Raw genomic sequence first — 11,388 nt, 5'->3', positions numbered from 1 at the left:
ATATGGTTCTCATTGTTTTGGTAATTACTTGTCTCTAGTGTCTTGCGAGTCTTTGCCAGCCCAACAGAGCACCTTTGGGATATAGTGGAACATGAGATATAAGTCATGGATATGGAGCCAATAACTAGCAACAGCTGTGACGATGATGCATGACCAATGGGTGCACTGTGGTAATAAAGGGATGTTGCTTACAGCGAATTCTAAGTGATCGAGATGTCACAGCAGAAATCGAGACTTGTTCAGACCTGCATTGCACGAACCTTTGACAAGTGAGAGAATGAGAATATTTCTTCAAGTATATCTCAGTGACTACTGACTGTTTCTCACACATATCGTTTCCATTTGGCAAGACCAAATACATCGTTGTTTTTAACCAGCGCTATCCATATTTTATCTCTCAATTCAGGTTGTTAATTTGTGAGTTTTTATGTAGATCAATGTCACACTTATTAATTATTTTCCATCCATTTGAGCCTGTCCAGCTTCCAGATTTATGAATGCATATATAACACTGTAATCTAGGATATTTGTATTGGATTTTAGATTTTGATGAATTAAAGCATGTCAATAAATGATATGTGTCTGACCCTTGATGTGACAGGTTTCCACAGTGGCCCTTAGTAATACAGAGTTTGACTCACCTGCTTAAACATTTGAAGACTTTTGGATAAGGTTGTTTTTTTTGTTTGTCTCATTTGCTCAGAGGTTGTGGTTTAAATGACACCTCATTAAATGTCATCATTCATTCTGGCAGTATAGAGTAGATTCATGATAACGAACCTACTTCCGTTCACTGAATTTCAATCTTCTCTCCATTTCTTTTTTGTTTCTCTGGAGGCCTGACTTGTTCCATGATTTGAGCTTCCATGGAACATCGCAGAAAAACCTGTCAGTCAATCTGAAAAGTGAGAAAGGTCTTTATTTCTCAGTTCTGAAATGTTGACTAATTTATTGGTGGAAAGGGATCTGTGTGGCCTGACCAACGTGATGATGGCGATAGGGAGAGAGAAGAGCCGCTGGGCTGTCTTATCTTGTTTGGTTTGAATGCAGAAGCACAAGGTTTTCCACCAGTCTGTTTATGAAAGTGAAAAATCACAATGTTTCTCTGAACAATCCACAATTCAGTGAATTCTTTTCACAAGAACAATGTTTCTCAAGATGTTTGCACTTCTTGAGGTTTTAGGTTTTTTTACTGCCTTCTTTGTGTCTCTCAGTAGTTGTACATACATTAATAACTAAACTCAGATATCTGAGGGCTGCGAGGTGTTCCTAATGAAACGCTTTGATTTTAGTGATGTCACTGAGTTAAAGTATGTTCCGGGTTTAGATGCATATAATTTTCCATAATCTTATCAGGAACTACTCTTGTTGACTTGAATGAGAAGCAGTGCAGCTTATCTTATCGCTGCTCTTTCTATGAGTGTAATGGGACAGCCTCACTGCTGAACTTGCAGTAAAGACCGTTGATGATGTGGAATCTTAAGATTCCCCTTTTCAGTGTGTAACTTATCCAGCTGGGGGAGTTCCAGTGTGAGACATCACAGGGTTGATACTAAAAATGAATATGTATACATTTGAAAAGATAAATATCTGTACAATATATATAAATAAATAAATAATTTTTAAAAAAATCCCCGCTCGCCCCTACGGGCGGTCAACCCTTCAAGCTCGGGTCCTCTACCAGAGGCCTGGGAGCTTGAGGGTCCTGCACAGTATCTTAGCTGTTCCTAGGACTGCGCTCTTCTGGACAGAGATCTCCGATGTTGTATATATAAATATATATACTCAGTGCAAAAAGGCACTAATCGTCATGACATAAGCAATCCTGCCACTTTAATATCAAATTAATATCAGCTGGTTCAGTCCCACCCAGTGTCTCATTACGCACGTTTATCACAAGAAACATCTTACGATGGGTAAAACCAATGAGCTCTCTCACAGCCTTGCTGTTGTAAAACATACTGATTGCATTGGTTACAGAAGAATTTTTAAACTACTGAAGGTTCCAATGAGCACTGTTGGAGCCATAATCTGAAAGTATAAAGAATAGCATTCAACATCATAAACCGGCCACACCCAGGTGCTCCCTGTACGATTTCACACAGGAGTGAAAAGAATTATCCGAAGAGCTGTCCACGAGCCAGGGAACACTTGTGGAGAACCAAAAACAGACCTGGAATCAGCAGGTACAATTGTTTCAAGTTTAAGTGGGCACTGGGGACACCTGTCAGAGGCCCTGGATCAGGAGATCTTCAACTCCCAATTTGTCAGCATTCAGAGGGAGGCTGGTACACTGAGTCAGAATGGACAATGTTCTGCACCGCCATAGCCGAGGCTGGTGCAAGGAGCTGCGGCCCCAAGAAAGTTGGTGCCTGTCGTGGTCGTAGTTCCAGAAGGAGGAGTCCAATCGGACTTGGTTAGCGATCAGGTGGTGGCTCCAGCTTGCGATGGAGCAGTTCACAGGTGAGTGTGAAAAGGCGGGAATGAGAATCACCATCTCCAAATCTGTGGCCATGGTCCTCAGCTGGAGTGTTTGAGCTCCACCTTTTTCTCAGCTGGAAAACGGTGGAGTGCCCCCTCCAAGTCGTTGCCTCCAAGTGGAGAAGTTTAAGTATCTCAGGGTCTTGTTCATGGGTGAGCAGAGAGGGGAATGATTGATTGACAGGATTGGTGCCACAGCTGCAGTCACGTGGACGCTGACCAGTCATCACGGTGAAGAGAAAGCTGAGTGGAAAAGCAAAGATCTTTTCTTCAGGCAGTTGCATTTGGATCACCTAAATCCATGACAGCCGTTCAGGCAATAATGCCAGGACTGAGAAACAAACCATCCTTACAACGTTACAACGTAACAAGAATGTAAAACAAATGTGTTGTTTGAGCTAGAGACTGCACTTGTGACAATGTATAATATAAATAATGTAACTAAGTCATGGGAAGCTTAAACTTAGTTTCAGAATAATTAAATCTGATACTTTGTTTCATTGTAAGTTTAAAATATTAAATTGTGTAAGAAATAAATAAAAAATTTAAATTTGATAATAATTTAAAAGTTATTAAATTACACCAGTTAGAATAGTGGCAACATGCTTGTTTGTTGTTCCGCAGAACAGTGTCAGGTATGTTGGCTGATATACTTTTTTTTTTTACATTTGAAAATAAAGGTTGGGCTGGTTTTAGCTGCATTACAAAAAGTGTTTTTAATTGTTATTTTTGAACCATGACAGTCTTTAAATCCTTAAAGGATGATAAAACCTAAAGCAAAATTAAAAATAGTAAGCTACCACAAATAGTTTTTTAATTTTGTTGATCTTGAAATGTTTGTCAGTGAATAAACATTTAGTTTTGCTCACTCAGAAAAATCAAGTTATTCTCAGTACTGTTTACTCACAATGAATAAGTTGCCCTAACTTAGTTATTTTAAGTTTACGTTTTAAGCTTTACTTTTGGTATAATTTTTTCCCCAAAATTAGATTTTGCAGTGTATGTGTGCTCACCACTCAAGACTCTGTAGAAAGAACATGTTGAAGCGCGTGGCAAAAGCACACTTCATGTGACTGAAGGAAGGATGAACAGAAAATACAGAGACATTCTTGATAAAAAAAAATCTGCTGCCATCTACCAGGATGATGAAGATGAAACAAGGACATTTCAGCAAAATTATGACCCAACACAGCCAGGAAAACTCTTAAATGGTTTCAGAGAAATAAAAAATAAAGCTGCTAGAATGGCCCAGGCAATCACCTGACCTGAATCCAACTGAAACTCTATAAAAAGAACAACAAAAAAAAGTTTCCCCTTTCGCACCTGCAGGTGATTCGGGTCCTCTACCAGAGGCCTGGGAGCTTGAGGGTCCTGCGCAGTATCTTAGCTGTTCCCAGGACTGCGCTCTTCTGGACAGAGATCTCCGATGTTGTTCCCGGGATCTGCTGGAGCCACTCGCCTAGTTTGGGAGTCACCGCACCTAGTGCTCCGATTACCACGGGGACCACCGTTACCTTCACCCTCCACATTTTTTTGAGCTCTTCTCTGAGCCCTTGGTAATTTTCCAGCTTCTCGTGTTCCTTCTTTCTGATGTTACTGTCATTCAGTATCATTATAACTTTCACTACGGACGTCTTCTCCTGTTTGTCTACCACCACTATGTCCGGTTGGTCATCCATCAACCATTTTGTCCGTCTGTATCTGGAAGTCCCACGGGATCTTAGCTGGGTTATTCTCTACTGTTCCGTTATTGGAGGCTATGGGTGTGTGACAAAGTGGGTGAGAACACCATTTGTCCATATTCTTAGTTAACATTCTTCTTTTGATTTAACCATATTTCACATGTAGTCTGCAATAGGCAAACATCCCGGGTTTGTTTATGTTTTGCACTTTCACAGATTGTGTAACATAACATCTTGGTTTAAATCAATTCCTACAAGTTTGTTAAGTTAACATGTTATTACCTGTCTTCCAGAAACAAAAGGAGGAAATGTAGTATACCTTCCTACTTTATAGCTTCTGGGTTAATCTGAGGTCACAGGAAGAGACCAAGTGCAGGAGGGGAAGAATTCTTGTAATTTAATAAAGTTGATTTCAGAGGGTTTATGGAGAAATAGATTTATTGTTGTAATATGTATTGATTACACCACAGAGTTTATGTTGCTAGTAAAGAGTAGCAGTAGGGGTTTGAGTATGATAATGTTCATCTTGCCTACTGAATGGAATAGTCCAGAAGAGAAATTGTTTGGTTAAGTGGACTATTTAAGCAGAAGAACTCAGGTGTTTGGGGAGGAAGGATCAGGTCAGTGTACACTGAAAAAAAGGGATTGGCCAACTCTTGGATTTACGTAAGCATTTTGCGTGTATTTAACATAAGTGCCTCATGCTTTAAAGTTAAGTGTAACTATATAGTGTAGAAACTACATGATATGCAGAGAGGCTAGATTAAATTGTTCATATCATGTTCGAGTGAAGTAAGTCAATAACTTTCAGTCTCGTACGCTTTGGATCGTGGTTTCAGGAAGGCTTCGATCTCAGTCAAATCGAGCAAATTGGGTGGTTGTTACATTAAAAAAGTCTAACTTGTAATTTAAACACAATAATATCATGTTTCTATAAACGTAATTAAATCATGAAGGATCTGTATGAAATTCAACAACTTAATTTGTTCTTGTTGAGATGACCTGATACAATCTAGTAAGAGTGGTTAGTTGCTGAACTCATGAAATTCACAAGATCGCACGAGATGTCAAACTGCAGGAAAATCACTGGAGTTATAAGAGGCAGACAACTACACACACACCACGTGTATGCTATTGCTATTTATTGTGGATTAACCTGTCAAGGACAAAAACGTACAAAAAAATTCTGCATCAAGCCTTGAAATCATAGCTTTCCTGCTTTTGTTAAGTCTGGATTGGTGGCGTGGTGGTTAGTGCTGTTGCTTCACAGTAAGAAGATTCTGGGTTCAAATCCACAGTCTGGCTAGTTTGCACTGGTTTCTCTCTGGGTATTCTGGTTTCTTCCCACAGTTAAAAGCCATGCAGTCGTTAGAGCTAGGTTAATTGGTGATTCTAAATTACCTGTCAATGTAAGTGCAAATGGTTGTTTGTGATAGACTTATGAGTTGTCCAGGGTGTGCCCTGCCTTGTAACCTATCACTTCAGGGTTATTTCCCAGCCCCCCTGCAACCAGGATAAAGATAGGAGGATGGTAGTTGTTGTACATCCATTCAATTTTTATGGTAACCAGGATCTAGACTTTGTTGAACATTACATAATATGAAGAGAACATGTAGTATTTAAGTGACCAAGTAGTATTGGGGTAAAAGTTATTGAATAGTGTTGAAATAAAATGACAAAATTGTGAAGGATTAAAATATTCCAAGAGCTCAACTTACTTCATCTAAACATGTTTCAATCGCGTTTTATGAACACAAAATGCACAGGTTTATTGAATATGAATAAGTTGTGCTGATTGAACTCAATTGTTTAAGTTTCTGCCAAAGCAAAACATTTGTGTGCAACCGATGTCCACTATTGAATCAAGTAAATCCAACATGGCCTGTTTTTCAGTGTACACTGTAAAATGTAATATTGTGTTTAATTAAAAATATTAAATAGGCTGAACTCAATTTTTATCAATTTGTTATTAGAACTCAATTTAAATAAGTTACCAGTACTTTTTATGCAAAAACGCTGATAAACTCCATTTATTTGAGTTGTCTTAACTTAGAAAAACTAAGTAAGCTGGAAGTTTTGCTTCTCAGTGCGGAAGGATGAAAGATGTGTTTTGAAAATGCCACGTGACTACCGTCCTCCTCCCTCTCGGATCAGTCCGCATGTTCACGGTGCATTTTTCATGGAATATGTTGAGCAAACCTGGAGAAGCGTCAGCTCAAGATATTATTGTTGTCATTGCTGTGGATCTTTACCTGATACACTGACTTGGTGAGTAAATGTTTACTCTTATTCAAACTGATTTTGTGGCTTCTCTTAGTTTAGCACCAGGTTTAAAATCTTGCTAGCTAGTTAGTGTTAGCCTAGCGTTGCTGCTGCCGCTGGGCTCATGTTACTTAAAAATTAACACCACAGCCTTAAAAACCTTACATAAAACTATGTCTGTGAAATTTTCTGTTGATTGTTTGAAATAAATAAGTGAGATAAGAGCCCAGACAAAATTCTTCGGGAGGTGCAGCCGTTAGGGGTGGGGGGTGGATCAGGGGCGATTTTAGCCCATTTTTGGGGGTGCTTCAGCACCCCCAAAATGAATCAAAGCACCCCCAAAGATTTCTTACTTTTTTTGGACAATATTTGCTGTCTGTGTGACACACTGCTAAAAATATAAAAACCATACAGTACTTGGTTGAAACATAACATTTTAACAACAAAAGTATAGATACCCCCCCCCTCCCAAAATGGTTTGTTCCAGCTCGGCTCTCCCTTACTCTGGCTCTAGCTCTGTTGCTGCCAGAGCGGCAGCAGACGCAGCGGAGCGGAGGTGTGAGTACCTGGCTTAAAACAGGACATATTAGCTGCATTTAACCTTCAGTTACTCTTTATATAGTTAGGTAGCAGTCAGGCCATGTTTCTTTTTAGCTGAAAAACATTACACCAGGTAACCTGCAGTGTTGAAAACATGTTTTCCGACAATGTTTGCTGCCCTACAATCCGTCCTACTCTGTAGTAAAATCAGCGACATTTGACCGTCCTGTTGCTCCCGCTGAAATGTATACAGCATATTTAAAATCTAAAACTAAAAATTGTCCGTAGCCTACTGTTGTTACCACTGTCCTGTTTGAAATGGATACTAACTAGCTAACTGACTGGATGCCCATTAACCTTAAAACTACGGTTGTGTGTGTGTGTGTGTGTGTGTGTGTGTGTGTGTGTGTGTGTGTGCGCGTGTGTGTGTGTGTGTATGTGTGTATGTGTTTGTGTACAGAGAGACAGCCAGGTTCATAAGGGATATAAGGAAGTTTTTTCAAAAAAAGGAGCAACATTCAGGTAAAAGTGTAAGAACAAATGATCCATCAATAAAGGATAATGTTGGATCAGTGTTTCAATATTTATATCTTTTATTAGATGTTCATGTGGTTTGGTTATTTGCCTTTTGGTTGAAAGTACACTGAGAGAGGACTTTTTGTTAGTGATCTTAATAGTATTTTTTCATATTAATGTAATTTTTCATCTAATTGAATCCAATCTATTTGTGTATGATTGTCAGTCCAAAGAGGGAGAGAGGGAAGAGGGAACGTCAGGAGAAAGTACAAGGTCAGGAAGAACCAGGTAAGAAAACAGACAGGGAACAGTGACAGGCAAAACTGAAACTATTAAACTGACAAAGAGAAAAAACCTGATTTTACTCACACAGTCAGGAAGTTGTGTCCTCCCTATATTAAAGCTGCTATACAGAAGCTGCAAAACAAACTGGGTTGAAACATTTTTGACCCTCTTTAACAACATTCCAACATAACATTATCATTGATTGGGGAGATTAAAATTAATGATATATTTTTATGTGGTTCAGCCACAACTCTACTAAAACCTCAGCCAGTAATAGGTAGGCCAACTTTTGGACCGTCCAGTTGTCTGTATGACTGCTGCAGTACAGTATCAGAAAGTGCCAAACAGCCCTGGTGGAGTGAGGAGCTGTAGAGAGAAGCAGAGTGCTCTGTTTATATTCTAAAAGTGTTTTAAGCTTGTTTCAAAGATTCTGTACTGCAGCTTTAAATGTTTTCCAAAAGCACACATACACTTATCAGTGTTTCTCAAACTTTTTACAGTGTGTACCACCTGAGAAAAATGTCAAGCTCTCCCAAGTACCACTATGAAAGCATGAAACTCATAAATCTTACAACACAAAATTAGTATTATTAAATTAGTAAAATTAGTATCTGCAGTAAAGATTTTTATTTGTAATAATTTATTCTGTTTTGGGAGTGTTTTTTATGTATCTGTATTATATTATACACACACATTAAAAGTGAATCTCTGTCCAAATGCACTCAGTTTACTTCTTACTCACTATGAGCATCATTCATTATCCTCCCCCAGTAATTAAGGTTAGGATATGTATTTTTTTTTTATCCCAATCCATTCTTCTTTAGCAGCATTTAAATAACCTTGATCAGATTTGATGGTTTTGTTACAGACTTTTCAAAAAAAGTGTTTTGCTTTTCTTTCTCAAATGTGGGGATTAAATTGTGTTAAAATGTACAAAACAGTGATGTCATGTTTTGTGACGAGGACCCAGGCACAGAGAGACTTGTTGAATTTAAGAATCTTATGATTTAAGAAAGAAATTTGCAGACTTGCACAGAGATGGTAAATTATGATGACTGATAACGGAGATGAAGACAACAGACGATGAGGACAGGGAGGAACAGGGGTTTAAATGCACCAAGGAGACAGTCAGAGAGAACTTGGGACAACTGGAGACATTTAAGGATGCAGGGACTGACAGAGACGGGGAAGAAGTCTCATCGTGACGTGTAAAGTTTATCTTGCCTGGCTGGGCAGCTCTCTGGGTGCTCAGCACCCCCAAAGCTCTAATCCTAGAATCGCCCCTGGGGTGGATAACAGAGCTCTCCGAAAACGTGGAAGCACTTTTGCAAATATGTGATATTTTGATAAATTAAGTAGATATTTGAGCATTACACAGCTACATTGTCGCCTGAAAATATCTTAAAAGGTTATTTTGTGACCCAGAAAGGGTAGTCTGGGGAAAAGGAGGATCGCATTTGTCGCCACGGTTGTCGGAGCCTGTGCGTACTTGTAAGCGCGGCAATGGCGGAGGAGCGCCGCTGAAAAACTTATTACTTTTTCTGGGTCAAAAAATAAACTTTTAAGATATTTTCAGGCGAGAATGTAGCTGTGTAAATTTCAAATATCTGCTCGATTTATCAAGACATCACATATTTGCAAAAATGCTCCGACGTTTTCGGAGACGTCTATTTTTTTTTTCATGCTTTGTGGCAGCTTTAGAACATCTGTGGCATCTATTAATGTCAAATCTAGCCTTTATTTAACAACATAAGCAAACTCTATGTTACAATGATTGCACAGCCATTAAGGATCAAATCAGTTTCTGAAAAATGTTCTGTTTTTTCTCCCTCTGCTTGCTTCTTACTGTCTTTGAGGCTCGGGACCAGCACTCCTGCTGTTGGACAGAAAGACATCAGTAAGTATTTTGGTTTTCCAATATATTAGCAACTGTCAGTGATATTTATATTAATCAGGCTGAACTTTAATCATACTTTAGATCAGCCTGTTTTACTTATTGTTTTATTTGTGCTTTGGTTTGGGGAAGTTGTTTCTTTACTGATCTTTTCCTGTCTTCTGTTATTAGACTTGAGATATGACTGCACTATGCTGTTGCTGGTGACCACAGTTAATTCTACAAGACATGCTGTGTAAGTAAACAAACAACAACAGTTTGGTCTGCATTTCTTGAAAGATCACATCCCCCAAACTTAGTTTAGAGGGTCTACACTGTATATAGTGAAGTCTGCAAGTTTTCTAACAGCAAAATCTGTTTTGTGCCCAAAATCATTTTGCACATCATTAGAATGAAAGTTATTGGCCATGTTTGCATAGCCCTTTTTAAAATGATGCTTTCATGACATTATTGTGTGTTGGGTGGTGGTCAGGGCTATGCAGACTGACAATTTGGGACATTGAATGTCACCTCTCCGGTGGGGAGGGGGCCTGAGATTGTCTAAATTGGAGTCTGTTTTATACCAAATGCAGAAAAAAATGTTTTAATAAAGCAATTAAGTTCATGTTCCAAAAAATATGATTGTTTGCTTGCAGGACAACAGGAGAGATGAGTCCTCCGTCACAGATGGTGTGGTCAGTGAAGATGGTCACCTGCAGGTTCAAGCTTCATTGCATCTCCAACCCACATCCACTGCCACTGTACTTAAGGGAAGTTAAAGACTTTCTTCTGCACCTACATTTGGATCACCTCGATCCATGACAGTCATTCAGGCAGTAATGCCTGGACTGGAAAAAAGACATCCTTAAAATAATACAACATTCCAGCTCATGTGTTGGAATGAAAAACAAATGTGTTGTTTAAATTAGAGACTGCACTTGTGACAGAACAATAAATATTTTTATTTTGATTATATAAGTAAGTACAAAACAAACTTGTGGTAGGCCTAAACTTATTTTCAGAATAATTGCATCTGAGACTTTGTTTCATTGTAAGATTATAACAGTGATGGCAATATAATTGTTTGTTGTTCAGCAGAACAGTGTCCAGTATGTTGGCTGTTATACTTTGTTGTGTTTGAAAATAAAAGTTGGGCTGATTTTAACATCATTACAAAAAGTGTTGTTAATTATTTTTAATCATATTCAGGTTACCACAAATTGTTTTTTCATTTAGTTGAACTTAACATGTTTGTCAGTAGGTAAACAATTAGTATTGTACAGTCAGAAATATCAAGTTATTGTTAATACTGCAGACTTGCAATGTATAAGTTGTCCTAACAGTCATCTTAAGTAAGCTTTACTTAGTTTTTTTTGAGGCAACGAGTTTCCATAATTTTTTTGAGTTCTGGGAACTAACAAGGCTGTACAGTGTACTCAAAATGAGTAAGTTGCCCTAACTTGGTCATCTTACGTAAACTTGATCCAATTTTTTTGAGTTCTGGGAACAAATGAGCTTGTACAGAGTACTCAAAGTAAATAAGTTGTCCTAACTTAGTCATTTTTAGCTAAGCTTTACTCAATTTTTTTGAGGCAACGAGTTTCCATAATTTTTTTGAGTTCTGGGAACTAATTAGATTTTACAGTGTAGCTGTGTGCATTTTGACCTTAATTTCTGTTGATTTAAGTTCAGTTATGTTTATTTGAACTGAGTTAATTATGGAATTGAGTTTCCTATTTATTTTTTGTA

This window comes from Oreochromis niloticus, linkage group LG2, assembly GCF_001858045.2.
Source record: "Oreochromis niloticus isolate F11D_XX linkage group LG2, O_niloticus_UMD_NMBU, whole genome shotgun sequence".
Classification (NCBI taxonomy): Eukaryota; Metazoa; Chordata; class Actinopteri; order Cichliformes; family Cichlidae; genus Oreochromis; species Oreochromis niloticus.
This window is presented reverse-complemented; position numbering follows the sequence as displayed.